The sequence below is a fragment of the Arachis ipaensis genome, chromosome B04 (genome assembly GCF_000816755.2).
Source record: "Arachis ipaensis cultivar K30076 chromosome B04, Araip1.1, whole genome shotgun sequence".
Lineage (NCBI taxonomy): Eukaryota > Viridiplantae > Streptophyta > Magnoliopsida > Fabales > Fabaceae > Arachis > Arachis ipaensis.
In genome coordinates, this window is record NC_029788.2 from 91,939,495 (window position 1) to 91,955,499 (window position 16,005).

At 35.5% G+C, this 16,005-nt stretch overlaps 2 long non-coding RNA genes across 2 annotated transcripts; both read right to left on the bottom strand.

Moving 5' to 3' along the window:
• Positions 5,693-9,442, bottom strand: LOC107637865. Its single transcript, XR_001619584.2, has 2 exons — positions 8,650-9,442; positions 5,693-5,872 (listed from the first exon to the last, which is right to left on the bottom strand). It is a non-coding gene; the product is annotated as an uncharacterized LOC107637865 (long non-coding RNA).
• Positions 10,440-14,763, bottom strand: LOC110271123. The gene is made up of 2 exons (XR_002361284.1): positions 14,375-14,763; positions 10,440-10,640 (listed from the first exon to the last, which is right to left on the bottom strand). It is a non-coding gene; the product is annotated as an uncharacterized LOC110271123 (long non-coding RNA).

The following is a 16,005-nucleotide window of genomic DNA, read 5'->3' on the forward strand; positions in this document are numbered from 1 at the left end:
CAAAACAAGAAAAGAAATAAGAACAGCTTGAATACGAAGAAGAACACTCAAGAACAAATTCAAAAATTTAAAGAAAATAAAGAACACACACAGGACACCAAACTTAAGAACTGACACTAGACTAAAAAAAAAGACTAAGAGAAGATGGATTTTGAAAAATTTTTGAAAAAGAAAAAAAAAGACACAAACAAAAGTAAAAAGTACCTAATCTAAGCAACAAGATAAATCTGGTAGTTTGTCAAATCTGATCAATCCCCGGCAACGGCGCCAAAAACTTGGTGCGTGAAACTGGCTCCGCAATATTCGCACAGATAGACCGGCAAGTGCACCGGGTCGTCCAAGTAATACCTCAGGTAAGTGAGGGTCGATCCCACAGAGATTGCTGGTTTGAGCAAGAAATGGTTACCTTGTAGATCTTAGTCAGGCGGATAGAAAAGATGATTGTTGTGGAAAAACGCATAAAACAGAATAAATAAATAAAACGTTACTAGATAGGTGTGAAATAAATAGTATGAGAACGGTTGAGGCTTCAGAGATGCTTCTTCCTTTTGGATCAACTTTTCTCCCCATCTACTCCAACTTTTGATTAATTCATTCCATCGTAGGTTGTAAATGATTAACGCCGGGTCAGCGGTCATTAATCTGCTCTGCTTCAGATCAAACGTCGGGTCAGCAATCATCCAATCTGAACGGGGGTGAAGCTCTAGCAGTCCATTCCCTTGGTGATCCTACTCAAAATGCCACAGACAAGGTCGGATCTTCCGGATTAGAGAATGCCGCTCCTGTGATTCTAGCCTATACCACAAAGGCCCTAATCGCCCTGTACCTCGGCTGCACTGATGTCTCCAAGTACCCAACAAAGTCGTGGATTAGCCATCTAATAGATGTATAATAAAGCTTGTGGTTCAGTACTATCCCGTCAAGGACTCGCAAGAACCCATGTAGAGTAGGGATGACGGTCAAGTTACACTCCTAATCCATTAAGATGAAGAACGAAGATACATCATAGAATAGAATCAAGCATAGAGTGAAATAGAATAGTGATATTATTAATCCAAAAGAATCAGCAGAGCTCCTAGCCTTAATCTAGGAGGTTAGTAAGTCATACTATACATAAAATATTAGTGAAATGTTCTAATGGGCAAAGATCTCTAACAAGAGTGATCTTTGTTCTTTATATACTAGTCTAGCAACTAAGAATTACAGAAATAAGATAAACCAGTCCTGTAGTGCAAAAATCCACTTTTCGGGCACACTTGGTGAGTATTTGGGCTGAGCTTGAGTGAAGCCACGAGTTGGTACTCCCTTTGGTGTGTTGGACGCCAGCTTGGGACTCCTGAATGGCTGTTGGATGCCAGCTGCCCCCTTCTGGGCATTGAACGCCAAGAATGAGGTTCGTGGCTGGAGTTGAACGCCAGTTTTGGGCCTTCATTTCCAAAGCAAAGAATAAACTATTATATATTTATGAAAGCCCTGGATGTTATCTTTTCATATCCGTTGAGATCGCGCCATTTGGACTTCGGTATCTCCAGATATGCTCTTTCGAGTGCATGGAGGTCAGAATCTGATAGCATCTGCAGTCCTTTCTCTGTCTCTGAATCAGACTTTCTCAAAACCCCTCAATTTTAGCCAGAAAATATCTGAATCATCATAAAACACAAGAAATCAAACTAGAATCCAAAAATATGAATTTTGTACTAAAACCTATGAAAATATAATAAAACTTAAACAAAACATAACAGAAACTATATGATAAAGATGCCAAAAAGCGTATAAAATATCCGCTCATCGCTCGCGCCGCGTGCTGAAGCTCGTGTACGCAAGGGTCCAAATTTTGGTAGTTCACGTACGCATGTAGTGCCTGTGTACACGAGATGGCCAACCCAAATAGAATACTCGCGCCGAATGTACTGTGTCGCATACGCAACCCTCACCAGACTTTAAACGTTCATAACTTCCTCTACAAAATTCCATTTTCCTCAAACTTTATATCAATTTAAATATCTTTAAATGAACTTTAATTTAAGATAAATTTCAATCAATTTTAAAAACTAAGACACAAGTTATGATCCGCCAAAATTTGGTAAAAATTAAGTTTCACAAAATCCAACAAGGTTCTCTAATTTTCAAAACTTTGAACCAAACCAACTCCAAGCCATAACACACATCAATTCACATCAGAACTTACCATTTAATCTCAAATCACCACTTTTACCAAATTTCCACTTACAATACACTATCCTCATAATTCTCAACCCCAATCATCAAATTCCTCATACTAAAACCATTTCTCAACCAACACACTCATCAAATATCATTATATTATTACCAATAATCATAATTAGCATCATTCAATCTCAATCTCAGTATTCAACACCATTTACCAATAACAAAAACATAGTTCATCAAAATTTATCAGTTCATCATACATTGGAATATACATATTGTCTTTCTTGTAAATCACACTATTTTTAATAGCTTCTTTTAACCTTATTAGTGCTTCCTCAGTAATTTTGTTTTCTTGTTGCCCTATGATCTCGAAAATCTTTTGTTTTCATTTTTAGGATGTGAAAGAAAGGTAAAACACCAGTTACATCACCGGTTGTGCAACCAACAATTCACCCTCCTAATATTTGGTTGGATCGCCAAGGTGCGAAACCAAGTACCTTGGTTAACCGAAGAGTCGACTTCCAATATGAAGCAATTGAGAAAAGAACAATTCATTGGGAGCGGACACGGAAGGTTCCAAGCAAGTACAAGGCGATTATTCATGAAAGGATTGCCTCACTTCATTGGGGATATCTTGAGCAAAAACTCATTGAAGTTAATGAATCCATGGTGCAGGAATTCTATGTGAACTACCAAGCTTGGGAAGAGGAGTCGGTATTCCTCCAGGGAAAGATGTTGGACACTTCCAACAAGGCTCTAGAGGCTATTCTTAAGAGAATTGGCCGTCCTGGTGAATCTTGGGAGTATAACAAAGGGAGAAAATCTGTTTCCACTGGTATCGCTTACTCCGATTTGAACGCCGAGGCGCGTATATGGCATCAGATTGTGGCGGACTACATCATTCCGAGCACCCATGCTACCAATGTCAGATTTTGAACTGCTTTGCTACTTTCGGCTATTATGGAAGGAAAGAACATAACCATTGTACCTTTGATGCGCAAATCGATTTGGAAACTCATTGAGAAGAAAAAGATCAACATTCTATTTCCATCGATGGTGATGCGTTTAGCAATAGTAGCGGGGGTAGAGAGGCAATCGACGGACGTCATGTTCGAGAGTTCAAGAGGCAACAAGTTCATTCCGAGGGGAGAATTGGATGGATCATCAAAAATAAGACACCCTCCAAAAGGAAGGCACCCACAGCACCACCATCGAGTCCACCAACCTCATAAACTCTTTACCGTTTCTCCGGCCACTTTCAGAATTATTCCAAGACATCTTGCACGATATCCACCACATGGAGCACCTTGAGCACAAACGTTTCAAGTGGATAGCAGCAAAGCTAGAAGGAAGAGACCGTGGCCTAATTCTTGAGGCTTCATCCAAGCTAATTAGGGAGGAGCATGATGAAGGTAACCAACCCATTTTCGAGACCACTGGCTGAAGGTGGACCCCTGAAGTTATTTTTCTCTCGGATCGTAAGTATGCACGGAGGACCGTGTACAAACTAAGTGTGGGGGAGGATCGATGACTGCATGGGGGTAAAATTCTTTTCTCAAAACACTTTACAATACTCTTTTAGTTCTTTTTCTTCATTTTTAGTAGCTTTATTTCTATTGCATCTTGGTTGGTTTGTTTGTACATATCTCTTTATTGTTCATAGTTATATGGTAGTTAATGTGTGCATGTTGCATGATAGAGTGAATAAGTTTGGTGAAACACCAAGGAACTTCCATCAAATCTTTCGTAGGACGTACCATTGATTGAATTGAAGAAAAATCTTGTGTTTTTCAACTTGCTTGAAGTATTATGTTTGTAGAACATAGAAAAGAGCTAGAACAACATACCTTGTGAGATTTGAGCTCTAATATATGGTTGCATTTTTCAACCATAATGTTTGTTCTTGTGTGATTATACTCCTTTTTTATTGTGATCATTGATTTGCATGATTCTTTATGTCTTGTATTTGTTGTTTGGATGTATTTAGCATGATTGAGGCCATCTTTAATGTTGAACTCACCAACCTATATGGTCAACCCTTGCATTCACCTTTGTGAACCTCTGTTGAGCCTGTAATCCCCTTTTGTTATGATTTTAGCACATTATTCTCCCTTAAGCGAAAAGACATCGATGTCCCTGAATTACTCTTTGATTAGCTTGGGTGGATTAGTGTGTATATTATAAGTATAGGGGGAATTATTGGGAAGCATTGGTGATAGAGGCATGGAACTCATTGTAAAAAAAAAAATTGGCAATTGGGTAATGCTCATGCATTCATTGTTTTAAGTCATATGCATATCTTGTGCTAACAAAGACAAGAAATAATTTAAAAAAAAAACAACGAGAAAGAAAACAAACTTGTGCATAATAGAATGTGAAATAAAAAGTTGAAATAAAGGATGCATATGTTCATGTTTCGAAAAGAAAGTGCATGAGTAGGGTGAGATAGGAGAAAAATGGGTAGATAGGTTGCATTGTTATGAGTATATAGGTGATATGGGATTAGGTAGACACTTAAGCTAATCAAAGAACTAATTCGTTAAGTCCACTTAACCATATTTATCCTACCTAAACCCTGGCCCCATTACAACCCTCTAAAGACCTCATGATATTTATTTTTCATGCATCAAATACTAGTTGATTGTTAGATAACTTGCAAATCTTTGAAAAGTATGATTAAAGGAGAATTGAGTGATTAATCCCTAAACACTCAGCGAATTGAGTGAATACACATCCGGTGAGGGGTTCGATCACTCAATTCTATGTTCTTGCATCTCATGTTGTATCTTCTTGCAAGTTGTTTGTTGATTAGTTTTGAAAATTTCAATTCAATTCTTTGGACATTGATTTTAGTGCATAAACTCTTTGCATTGGCCCTAAAGCTTTCTTGTGATGGATTGAAATTTCATGGTTTGTTTTGCCAACTCCTTGCATAGAACATATTGGTAGTAACCTTTAGGATAGTTGCATACATTTAGGTAGTACATAGAATAAATCATTTTTCCCTTCATCTATCTCCTTTGAGTGTGTTCAGCATGAGGACATGCTAGTGTTTAAGTGTGGGGGAATGGATGAATCCATATTTGATGATGATTTTTGGTTGAAATTGAATGGATTTCATCATATAAACTTGCACTTATTCCCTTAAATAGCATGCTTTTGAACTTTCCTCCTAATTTGTGCCTAATTTGATTAATTTTATTCCATTTGCCTTCCATTCGATGCCTTGATATTGTTTGTGAGTGATTTCAGATGTATAAGGTAGGAATGGCTTGGAGAGAATGGAAGAGGAGCATTCAAAGTGGAAGAAGCATGAAGAATCAAAGGAGAAGAGCATAGCGATGAGTATGTAACATCCCTTCCAGCAAAATACCTTGCTTAATTCAAGGTATTTCTACTGGAAAGAACATTACGTGACCTTTTCTAATATTAACTACTTAATTACTGAGCCTTTGTATCGATTTTGCGTTTCGGTTTTAAGAAAATGACAGAAAATTTTGTTTTTATTCGTTAAAGACATGAGTATTATTAATAGTAATTCTTATACATAAGAAGTCATATAAACCCAAATACAACACCTACCCCTCTGTTAAAATAAAACCTCAAAGGACAAGAGAGAGGGGACTCTATGAAAGCAATTAAAACCATAAAGAAAGCCTACTAATCGCTTGCAGCTTCATATTGCATCTTCAAACCTGTGTCACTGAAAGGGTGGAAAATTTGGGGGTGAGAACCAAACCACATGTTCTCAGTAGAGGTCGAGAATGCCGTGAAAGTAAAGAATAAAGCGCAAATAGTTAATTTCATTCAGAGACATCTGAAAGAAAATTAACCTTCTTTAAAAGCATTAGTTAATTATTCAAAATCCTAGACCCATATTTTCTTTATAAAACTCTTAAAAGTTTCCTACACTATATGAATGACTAACCTATTCCAAGCATAGGTTCATTAAGTCTATGCTGAACCAGTTTGATTTTTCATACTTTACTAGACCATAACATAAAAGAAGTTATCTACGCGGTATAAATGATCATCCCGCTCCAAGCATAGGTGCATTAAGGCTATGCTGAACCAGTTAGATACTTTATACAGAATTAGACCTCAAACATACCAGTCATGGCCTCGGGCCCAAACAACTCAATCAACACCTAATCACCACAATCCAAACAATCAGTTACAAACATAGGTAATGAGGTTCAAACACAATCAAGAGCAATTACATCAAGTATAGTAATTAGCAATTAAACAGAATTATTCACTTAGGCAAACCAATTACAATATACACACCCAAACAATGTCACATAGATGCATATGATGAATGTCTAGTCCTAGTGCAAGCCATGAGCTCATGTGTCGGTTAGCACCTGCATTCCCGACATTTATCCAGTCACAAGTTCACGATTTCCCGAATACGATCTTGGGTTGCTTTAAGCAACAGATAAATAAATATTATCTCTTGGGTTGCATTAAGCAACAAATAAGCAAACAATATCTCTTGCGTTGCCTCAAGCAACAAACAAACATCTCTTGGGTTGCTTCAAGCAACAAACAAATAAACTAATATCTCTTGGGCTGCCTCAAGCAACAGATAATCATACAATAAGTACTTTACTCTTTCTTTTTTCTTTCATAATTGCAAATACGCAAGCGGGACAAGACTCACGCCCTTGCCAACAATCTCGTATACCAAATAATCTTTTCTTTAAAGAATCATTGAAGTTATTATCATTAAATAAGCCTTAAATATTGATTTTGATTAAGTTCTTATACTTTTATAAAAATTTGGACATAATCTCCTTTAAAAATAGGACTTAGTCACCCTTACAGGTCCCAACCAAACAATTTACCAAACTCTTTTCAACCTCTCCAATATCAAATCAATTCAGAATCAAACAAATTCCAACATTGAATCAACCCTATGACGCTAAGGTTCATCTTTAATTTTTTGAACTCATAACTCTCACTCAGACATTCTCAACACTCTATCTTCTTTTCTGTTTTTAATATAGCAAATAAACTCGGAATTGCACAAACTTTATGTCCAGGCATTCATCTTGAAATAAGATTTCTAACAAATCAAAGATCATAATTTTCTGGTTTCTCTAGCATTAGGAATAAAGGAAAAACCGTGACTACTCTGCAATGCGTAAAACCAGAAAAATAGCAGTAGCATGTGATATTCAAAATTCAATATAAAATCCAAGTTAAATCCAATGTCTTTAAAAATTAATATACTTCAAATTTACTCATCCAGGTTTCTTTCTCAATTGGTTTTGAGTTAATACCATTTTTAATGAAGAAGTTACATAACCTGAAAGTTAAGTAAAAATAAGTCAGAATTTGTTTTAGAAACCAACAAGCTTAGTACTTTCCAATTTGAATAACTCTTACTACAAAACTCCAATTAAGCTAAATTTTGGTTTGGAAACTCCTAAATCATCCAGAAACAAGTTTATCTTGGTTGAAACCCAATTTCTATTTAATTCTAAGAGTTACAAGCATTGGAAGTTGATGCATAGCTTGCTGAAATCTGTTTCTTTTCAGCATTGACCACCAATATTCAAAAATTCACAACTCCCAATCTTTAACTCCTAAAATTCTGAAGTTTTAGATCAATAAACCAAATTAATCAAATTTGATAAAAAAATTGGTTTCACTCCAAAACTCAGCTCGTAGAAGTTGCATCAAGACACACAAGTTGCTGCCCTGTTTGACCTTTTCTGCTGCAGGACAGATTTAACAACCTAACTTTAAAAATTTGCCATAAATTATATGGTTAACAAAAATGTCTCAAATTTTCCAGTTTAGTTCCTTATATTCCTAAGTTTAACGCAGACTTAGTCTCATGCAATTCCGATCATTACATAATTAGTAATAGCTTTTCAAATTTTCTGACATCGTTTAAAATTATGCAGAAAATCAGATTTTAGAGTTCAACTTTGAAAAATCATAACTAATTCTATAATTGATACGAAACCTTCAAAATTGAATTTTCACAATTACACTTAATATAATTTACTAACATTTAAATTCTTATCATTTCAATCACTATAGAATTATTAAATTACTTTCAAAGTTGCCGTTTAATTTCAAGAGAATCTAATTTTCAGGAAACCATTTAGTATTCAATATCCAACCCTTCAATACCCCTCAAAATTAGTTCCAAATCAACCACCAACCAAGTTCATTAATATTACAATATATCAAATAACAGCTCAACGGCAACAAATCCAACATAATCTATTAAAATTCAGAAATTTTCAACAATTGGTCATCAAACAATTCCCAATCCACATAATCATTCAATATCACTAATCAACAATTCCAAATCACAATCTCAACAATTCGAGTCACAATTTCAGCCACAATTCTATATTCACATAATCAATCAATTACTCAAAACTATTAAATCTATTTGCAGTTATTCAATAAACTTTGTGGGCATTCTAAAATTAAAATCATTTAAGTGAAACCCCCTACCTCAATGTCGCATTAACAACGCAATCAAACCAAACATCAGCCTCAATAACATTTTTTTTTATGAGTTCCATTCCTCCGGCAACAACACAGCAGCTCCGAACCTACGTAGTAGCATCAAAATCATCAAGGGCAGCTCCAACATTAGTTCCCAACGACTCCTACGGCAATACCCACGGCAGCAGAGATTTAGGTAACTGCGAAAATCAAAAGCAGAGGAAGAACAGAGGACAACCGTGAGTAGGGACAAGGATGAATTACATCAGAGTCAAAACAGCAACTTCGGCAGTCTCGATTAGTACCAGCGGCGGACCTCACTCACGGCGATGGCGATGGCCACAATGGCAACGTCAGTGGCTCTTCTGGCTCGCAGTTCCTGCGGCAGCTTCGTGCGTCACTTCCTCTCCCCCGCAGCTTCAGTCTTTCTCGCTCTCCTCTGGCGCACTTGCTTCCTCTTCCTCCATGAATGACGATGGCAACGGCGTGGAGTGTGGCGGCAGAAGTAGCTTGAACGGCGACGGCGGCAAGCTCCACCAACGGCGCGACCCCGGGCAGCAATCCCTCCTTCGCGACATGGTGATGGAACAAGCTTGACGTGAACGGCGTGACGACGAGTTGAACGGCGGCGGTACCCAGCTGGCGACGCCACACCCTTCTCCTTCTCTTCTTCCTCACGCCTCCCTCACTCTCTGGATCTCAGATCTCCATCATTCATTTCTACCTCTACGTGTTTATGTGTTTGTTACGTGAAGGAAGGTGAGGTTGCAGTTGTTAGGGTTAGAGATTGGGAAAATTAGGGTTTGTGAATGAATTTGGGGATTTTGGGATTTAGGGTTAGAAATTAGAATTTTATAAAAGAATATGGGTATATATGAATAGATATTTTGATAAAATTAGAAAGTAGAGTGATTTTAAAACTAAATAACTCTCTTAAAAATATTTAAGAACATTATTTATCAATATATTGGTAAGTTGAATTAATTATTTCTAATTTAAATTATAAATAAGCATATTAATCACATTTTTATAAAATATAGTTTAAACTCAACACTAATTGGTCAAATTAAATGATATAACTTTTTATTATTTTTCTATCACCGAAACTTTAATTTCAATTTACAAAATATCTAATTATAATAAAATTACTTAAACTTTAAGTATTTATAAAAATCTATTTAATCATTCCTAATTAGCAAGAAAGAGATCAGAAACTAGAAATTCCAATACAATTAGTAGAGAAAGAGATAACGCTAAGCATGAATAAAGAGCATACGTTGAAACGGAACTAATCTCTAGAATTTAGTTTCTAACGTCCCCAAAACCTCGTAATTCGCATTAACCTATCACTTCTATTTCGTCTATGATAACCCATTAGTGTTCCATATACATAAATCATTGGTATTAAATTGGCCAAACTTGATACCATGAGGTATGCAATGGTAAACTAATAGCGTTAATCACCAGACAGTCATGCATATAAAACATAAACTCTTGTCATCTGAACAAGTTAGAAAGCATGACAGACACTCAGAGTATGTAATGAAGCATAGTCAGTCCACTCCCAAGGCTCTACAAGAAGGACTGCTCTGATACCATATTGTAACATCCCTTCCAGCAAAATACCTTGCTTAAGTCAGGGTATTTCTACTTGAAAGAATGTTACGTGACCTTTTCTAATATTAACTACTTAATTACTGAGCCTTTGAATCGATTTCACGTTTTAGTTTTAAGAAAATACCAGAAAATTTTGTTTTTATTCGTTAAAGACATGTATCAAGGATAAACATTGTAAATAATAATAATAATCACATAAGTATTATTAATAGTAATTCTTATACATAAGAAGTCATATAAACCCAAATACAACACCTACCCCTCTGTTAAAATAAAACCTCAAAGGACAAGAGCGAGGAGACTTTATGAAAGCAATTAAAACCATAAAGAAAGCCTACTAATCGCTTGCAGCTTCATATTGCATCTTCAAACCTGTGTCACTGAAAGGGTAGAAAATTTGGGGGTGAGAACCAAACCACATGTTCTTAGTAGAGGTCGAGAATGCTGTGAAAGTAAAGAATAAAGCGCTAATAGTTAATTTCATTCAGAGACATCTAAAAGAAAATTAACCTTCTTTAAAATCATTAGTTAATTATTCAAAATCCAGCTCTATTGAGACAGCCTCTGCTTTCTACTCGCAGGAAATATACTCTTGGGAACGAAAAATTGCTGTAGGTATCCTAGTTTTCCTACAGAAGCTCTTGGGTTGCTTTAAGCAACAGATAAATAAATATTATCTCTTGGGTTGCATTAAGCAACAAATAAGCAAACAACATCTCTTGGGTTGCCTCAAGCAACAAACAAACATCTCTTGGGTTGCTTCAAGCAACAAACAAATAAACAAATATCTCTTGGGTTGCCTCAAGCAACAGATAATCATACAATAAGTACTTTACTCTTTCCTTTTTCTTTCATAATTGCAAATACACAAGTGGGACAAGACTCATGCCCTTGCCAACAATCTCGTATACCAAATAATCTTTTCTTAAAAGAATCATTGAAGTTATTTGACGTTAGGATTTCTACCAGTAAAGAATTTTATAAAAACAGTCGCATTGTAAGTATAGTTTCTAAACCAACAGAAATCCCTTTGTACAAACGTTTTGGTTGTCACAAGTAACAAACCCCTAAATAAATTGATAACCGAAGTATTTAAACCTCGGGTCGTCTTCTCAAGGAACTGCAAGGAAGTATGTTCTTATTATTGGTTATGAAGATTGTAAATTGGGGTTTTGAAGGTAGGGAGCAAGTAATTTAAATTGCAATTAAAATAAGTAAAAGACTGTAAAATAAAATAAATGACTGTAAAACACACTTTTGGCAAGGTATGAGAAATTAGAAGTCCTATCCTAGTTATCCTTATCAATGATGATGAAAATTGAATCTTAATTCAACTTAGTTAACCTTTGCTAGAGCAAGGGAAGGTCAAGTGACTAATTAGTTAGACCCTCAAATCCTAGTTAATCCCTAAGGAAAGATTGGGATTATTGAAGTTCAATTCAATTAGCAAAGATAACAATTATCAATCATGTTGAGTTTGATAACTCCCCAAGACCAAAAGGGGAAAAATAAATCTACTGGAATAAAAATGTCTTCAGATTGGGAATAACAATAACATAAATAAAAGAGAGCAATTGTAAACTGAAATACCTCAAATAACATTAATTCAAAAGAGTAATCTGCAACATGGAAGAATTCATAAATAAAATTGAGAAAATAATAAAAAGGAATATTGAATCTGGTAAAAAGAGATAATCCTGAAGGCGAATAAAATCCTAATCTAAATCCTAACCCTAAAGAGAGAGGAGAGAATCTCCCTCTCAAAACTAAATCTAAATCAGGAAAAGTAACTAATTGGAGACTCTCCTTGAACGGATGCATTCCCCCACTTCATAACCTCTGATCTATGCCTTCTGGACTTGGATTTGGGTCAAAAAGGGCTTCAGAAATCGCTGGAAGCGTTTTCTACAATTTCTGGTGCGTGGCCTCTGTCACGCGTCCGCGTGGGTCACACGGTCGCGTCATTTGGAGTTTTCCTTGTCACGCGGTCGCGTCAGTCATGCGTCCGCGTCATATGCGTTTCGCTTATGGCGCGCGGTCGCGTCAATCATGCGGTCACGTCACTGCCATTTCGTGCTGGCGTGCGATCGCGTCATCCATGCGGTCGCGTCGTTGCCAGTTTCTTCAAAAACTCCGTTTTATGCTTTCCTTCTATTTTTGTATGTTTCCTTTCCATCCTTTAAGTCATTGCTGCCTTAGAAGATCTGAAACTACTCAACACACGAATAACGGCATCGAATGGAAATAAAGGGTAATCAAAATAATTATTTTTAAGCATAGGAAACATGTTTTTCACATACATCACATAATAAGGAAGGGAAAGTAAAACCATGCAATTAATATGAATAAGTGGGTGAAGGATTGAATAAATCACTCAATTTGAGCACAATATATATCATAAAATATGGGTTTATCATTATTATCATTAAATAAGCCTTAAATATTGATTTTGATTAAGTTCTTATACTTTTATAAAAATTTGGACATAATCTCCTTTAAAAATAGGACTTAGCCACCCTTACGGGTCCTAACCAAACAATTTACCAAACTCTTTTCAACCTCTCCAATATCAAATCAATTCAGAATCAAACAAATTCCAACATTGAATCAGCCCTATGAAGCTAAGGTTCATCTTTAATTTTATAAACTCATAACTCTCACTCAGACATTCTCAACACTCTATCTTCTTTTCTGTTTTTAATATAGCAAATAAACTCGGAATTGCACAAACTTTATGTCTAGGAGTTCATCTTGAAATAAGCTTTCTAACAAACTAAAGATCATAATTTTCTAGTTTCTCTAGCCTTAGGAATAAAGGAAAAACTGTGACTGCTCTGCAGTGTGTAAAACCAGAAAAACAGCAGCAGCATGTGATATTCAAAATTCAATATAAAATCCAAGTTAAATCCAATGACTTTAAAAATTAATATAATTCAACTTCACTCATCCAGGTTTCTTTCTCAATTGGTTCTAAATTAATACAATTTTTAATGAAGAAGTTACATAACCTGGAATTTAAGTAAAAATAAGTCAGAATCTATTTTAGAAACCAACAAGCTTAGTACTTTCCAATTTGAATAACTCTTATTACAAAACTCCAATTAATTTCTATTTAATTATAAGAGTTACAAACATTGGAAGTTGATGCATAGCTTGCTGAAATCTGTTTCTTTTCAGCTTTGACCACCAATATTCAAAAATTCATAACTCCCAATCTTTAACTCCTAAAATTCTGAAGTTTTAGAGAAATAAACCAAATTAATCAAATTTGATAACAAAATTCGTTTCGCCCCAAAACTCAGCTTGTATAAGTTGTAGCAAGACACACAATTTGCTGCCCTGTTTGACCTTTTCTGCTATAGGACAGATTTAACAACCTAACTTTAAAACTTTGCCATAAATTGTATGGTTAACAAAAAGGTCTCAAATTTTCCAGTTTAGTTCCTTATATTCCTAAGTTTAACCCAGACTTAGTCTCATGCAATTCTGATCATTACATAATTAGTTATATCTTTTCAAAGTTTCTGACTTCGTTTAAAATTATGCAGAAAATCAGATTTTAGAGTTCAACTTTGAAAAATCATAACTAGTTCTCTAGTTGATACGAAACCTTCAAAATTGAATTTTCACAATTACACTTAATATAATTTAATTAACATTTAAATTCTTATCATTTCAATCACAATAGAATTATTAAATTACTTTCAAAATTACCGTTTAATTTCAAGAGAATCTGATTTTCAGCAAACCATTTAGTATTCAAAATCCAACCCTTCAATACCCATCAAAACTAGTTCCAAATCAACCACCAACCAAGTTCATTAACATTACAATATATCAAATAACAGCTCAACGGCAACAAATCCAACATAATCTATTAAAATTCAGAAATTTTCAACAATTGGTTATCAAACAATTCCCAATCCACATAATCAATCAATATCACTAATCAACAATTTCAAATCACAATCTCAACCATTCGAGTCACAATTTCAGCCACAATTCTACATTCACATAATCAATCAATTACTCACAGCTATTAAATCTATTTGTCATTTTTCAATAAACTTTATGGCCATTCTAAAATTAAAATCATTTAAGTTAAACCCCCTACCTCAATGTCGCGTTAACAACGCAATCAAACCAAACATCAGCCTCAATAACATTTTTTTTATGAGTTCCATTCCTCCGGCAACAACACAGCAGCACCGAACTTACGTAGCAGCATCAGAATCATCAAGGGCAGCTCCAACATTAGTTCCCAATGACTCCTACGGCAATACCCACAGCAGCAGAGATTCAGGTAACTACAAAAATCAAAAGCAGAGGAAGAACAGAGGACAACCGTGCGTAGGGACAAGGATGAATTACATCAGAGTCAAAACAGCAACTTCGGCAGTCTCGATTAGTACCAGCGGCAGAGTTCACTCACGGCGATGGCGATGGCCACAATGGCAACGTCAGTGGCTCTTCTGGCTCGCAGTTCCTATGGCAGCTTCGTGCGTCACTTCCTCTCCCTCGCAGCTTCGGTCTCTCTCAATTTCCTTTGGCGCACATGCTTCCTCTTCCTCCGCGAATGACGATGGAAATGGCATGGAGTGTGGCGGCAGCAGTAGCTTGAACGGAGACGGCGGCAAGCTCCACGAACGGCGCGACCCCGGGCAGCAATCCCTCCTTTGCGACATGGTGACGAAACGAGCTTGACGTGGACGGCGTGACGACGAGTTGAACGGCGGCGGTACCCAGCCGGCGACGCCACGCCCTTCTCCTTCTCTTCTTCCTCGCGGCTCCCTCACTCTCTAGATCTCGGATCTCCATCTCTCATTTCTACCTCTACATGTGTATGTGTTTGTTACATGAAGGAAGGTGAGGCTGTAGTTGTTAGGGTTAAGAATTGGAGAAATTTGGGTTTCTAAATGATTTTAGGGATTTTGGAATTTAGGGTTAGAAATTAGGATTTTATAAAAGAATATGGATAGATATGAATAGATATTTTGATAAAATTGGAAAGTAGAGTAATTTAAAAACCAAATAAATCTCTTAAAAATATTTAAGAACATTATTTATCAACATATTGGTAAGTTGAATTAATTATTTCTAATTTAAATTATAAAATAAGCATATTAATCCCATTTTTATAAAATATAGTTTAAAATCAATACTAATTAGTCAAATTAAATGATATAACTTTTTATTATTTTTTTATCACCGAAACTTTAATTTCAATTTACAAAATATCTAATTATAATAAAATTACTTAAACTTTAAGTATTTATAAAAATCCATTTAATCATTCCTAATAAATTAATCTCTAAGAGCTTTAAACTAATAAAATAAACCATAATTTATTCATAATAAAAGTTACTTAAATGAAATTATACAATTCTTTCTTATTTTTTAATTACTAAAATTATACAAAATATTCCATTATAATAAAATTACCTAAGAATATTAATTGGTTCAAAATAAATTTATCTCCGAATCTATTTAATTATTTCTAATAAAATAATTTCTAAAATTATAAAGTTTAAACCTAATAAGATAAAATCACAATTTATTTATATTTAGATTTTCAAAAATACGGGATGTTACAGTGTGTGTGCGCATAGGCCTGCGTTCGTACGTAAAACCATCAAAACAGAGCCATGCGTGTGCGTGAGCCGCATCGTGCGCGTCGCGCATCCATTCAAGCATCGCCTAGTGTGTGTGCACACAGCCTCTTGTGCGTACGCACAGGTAGAGATT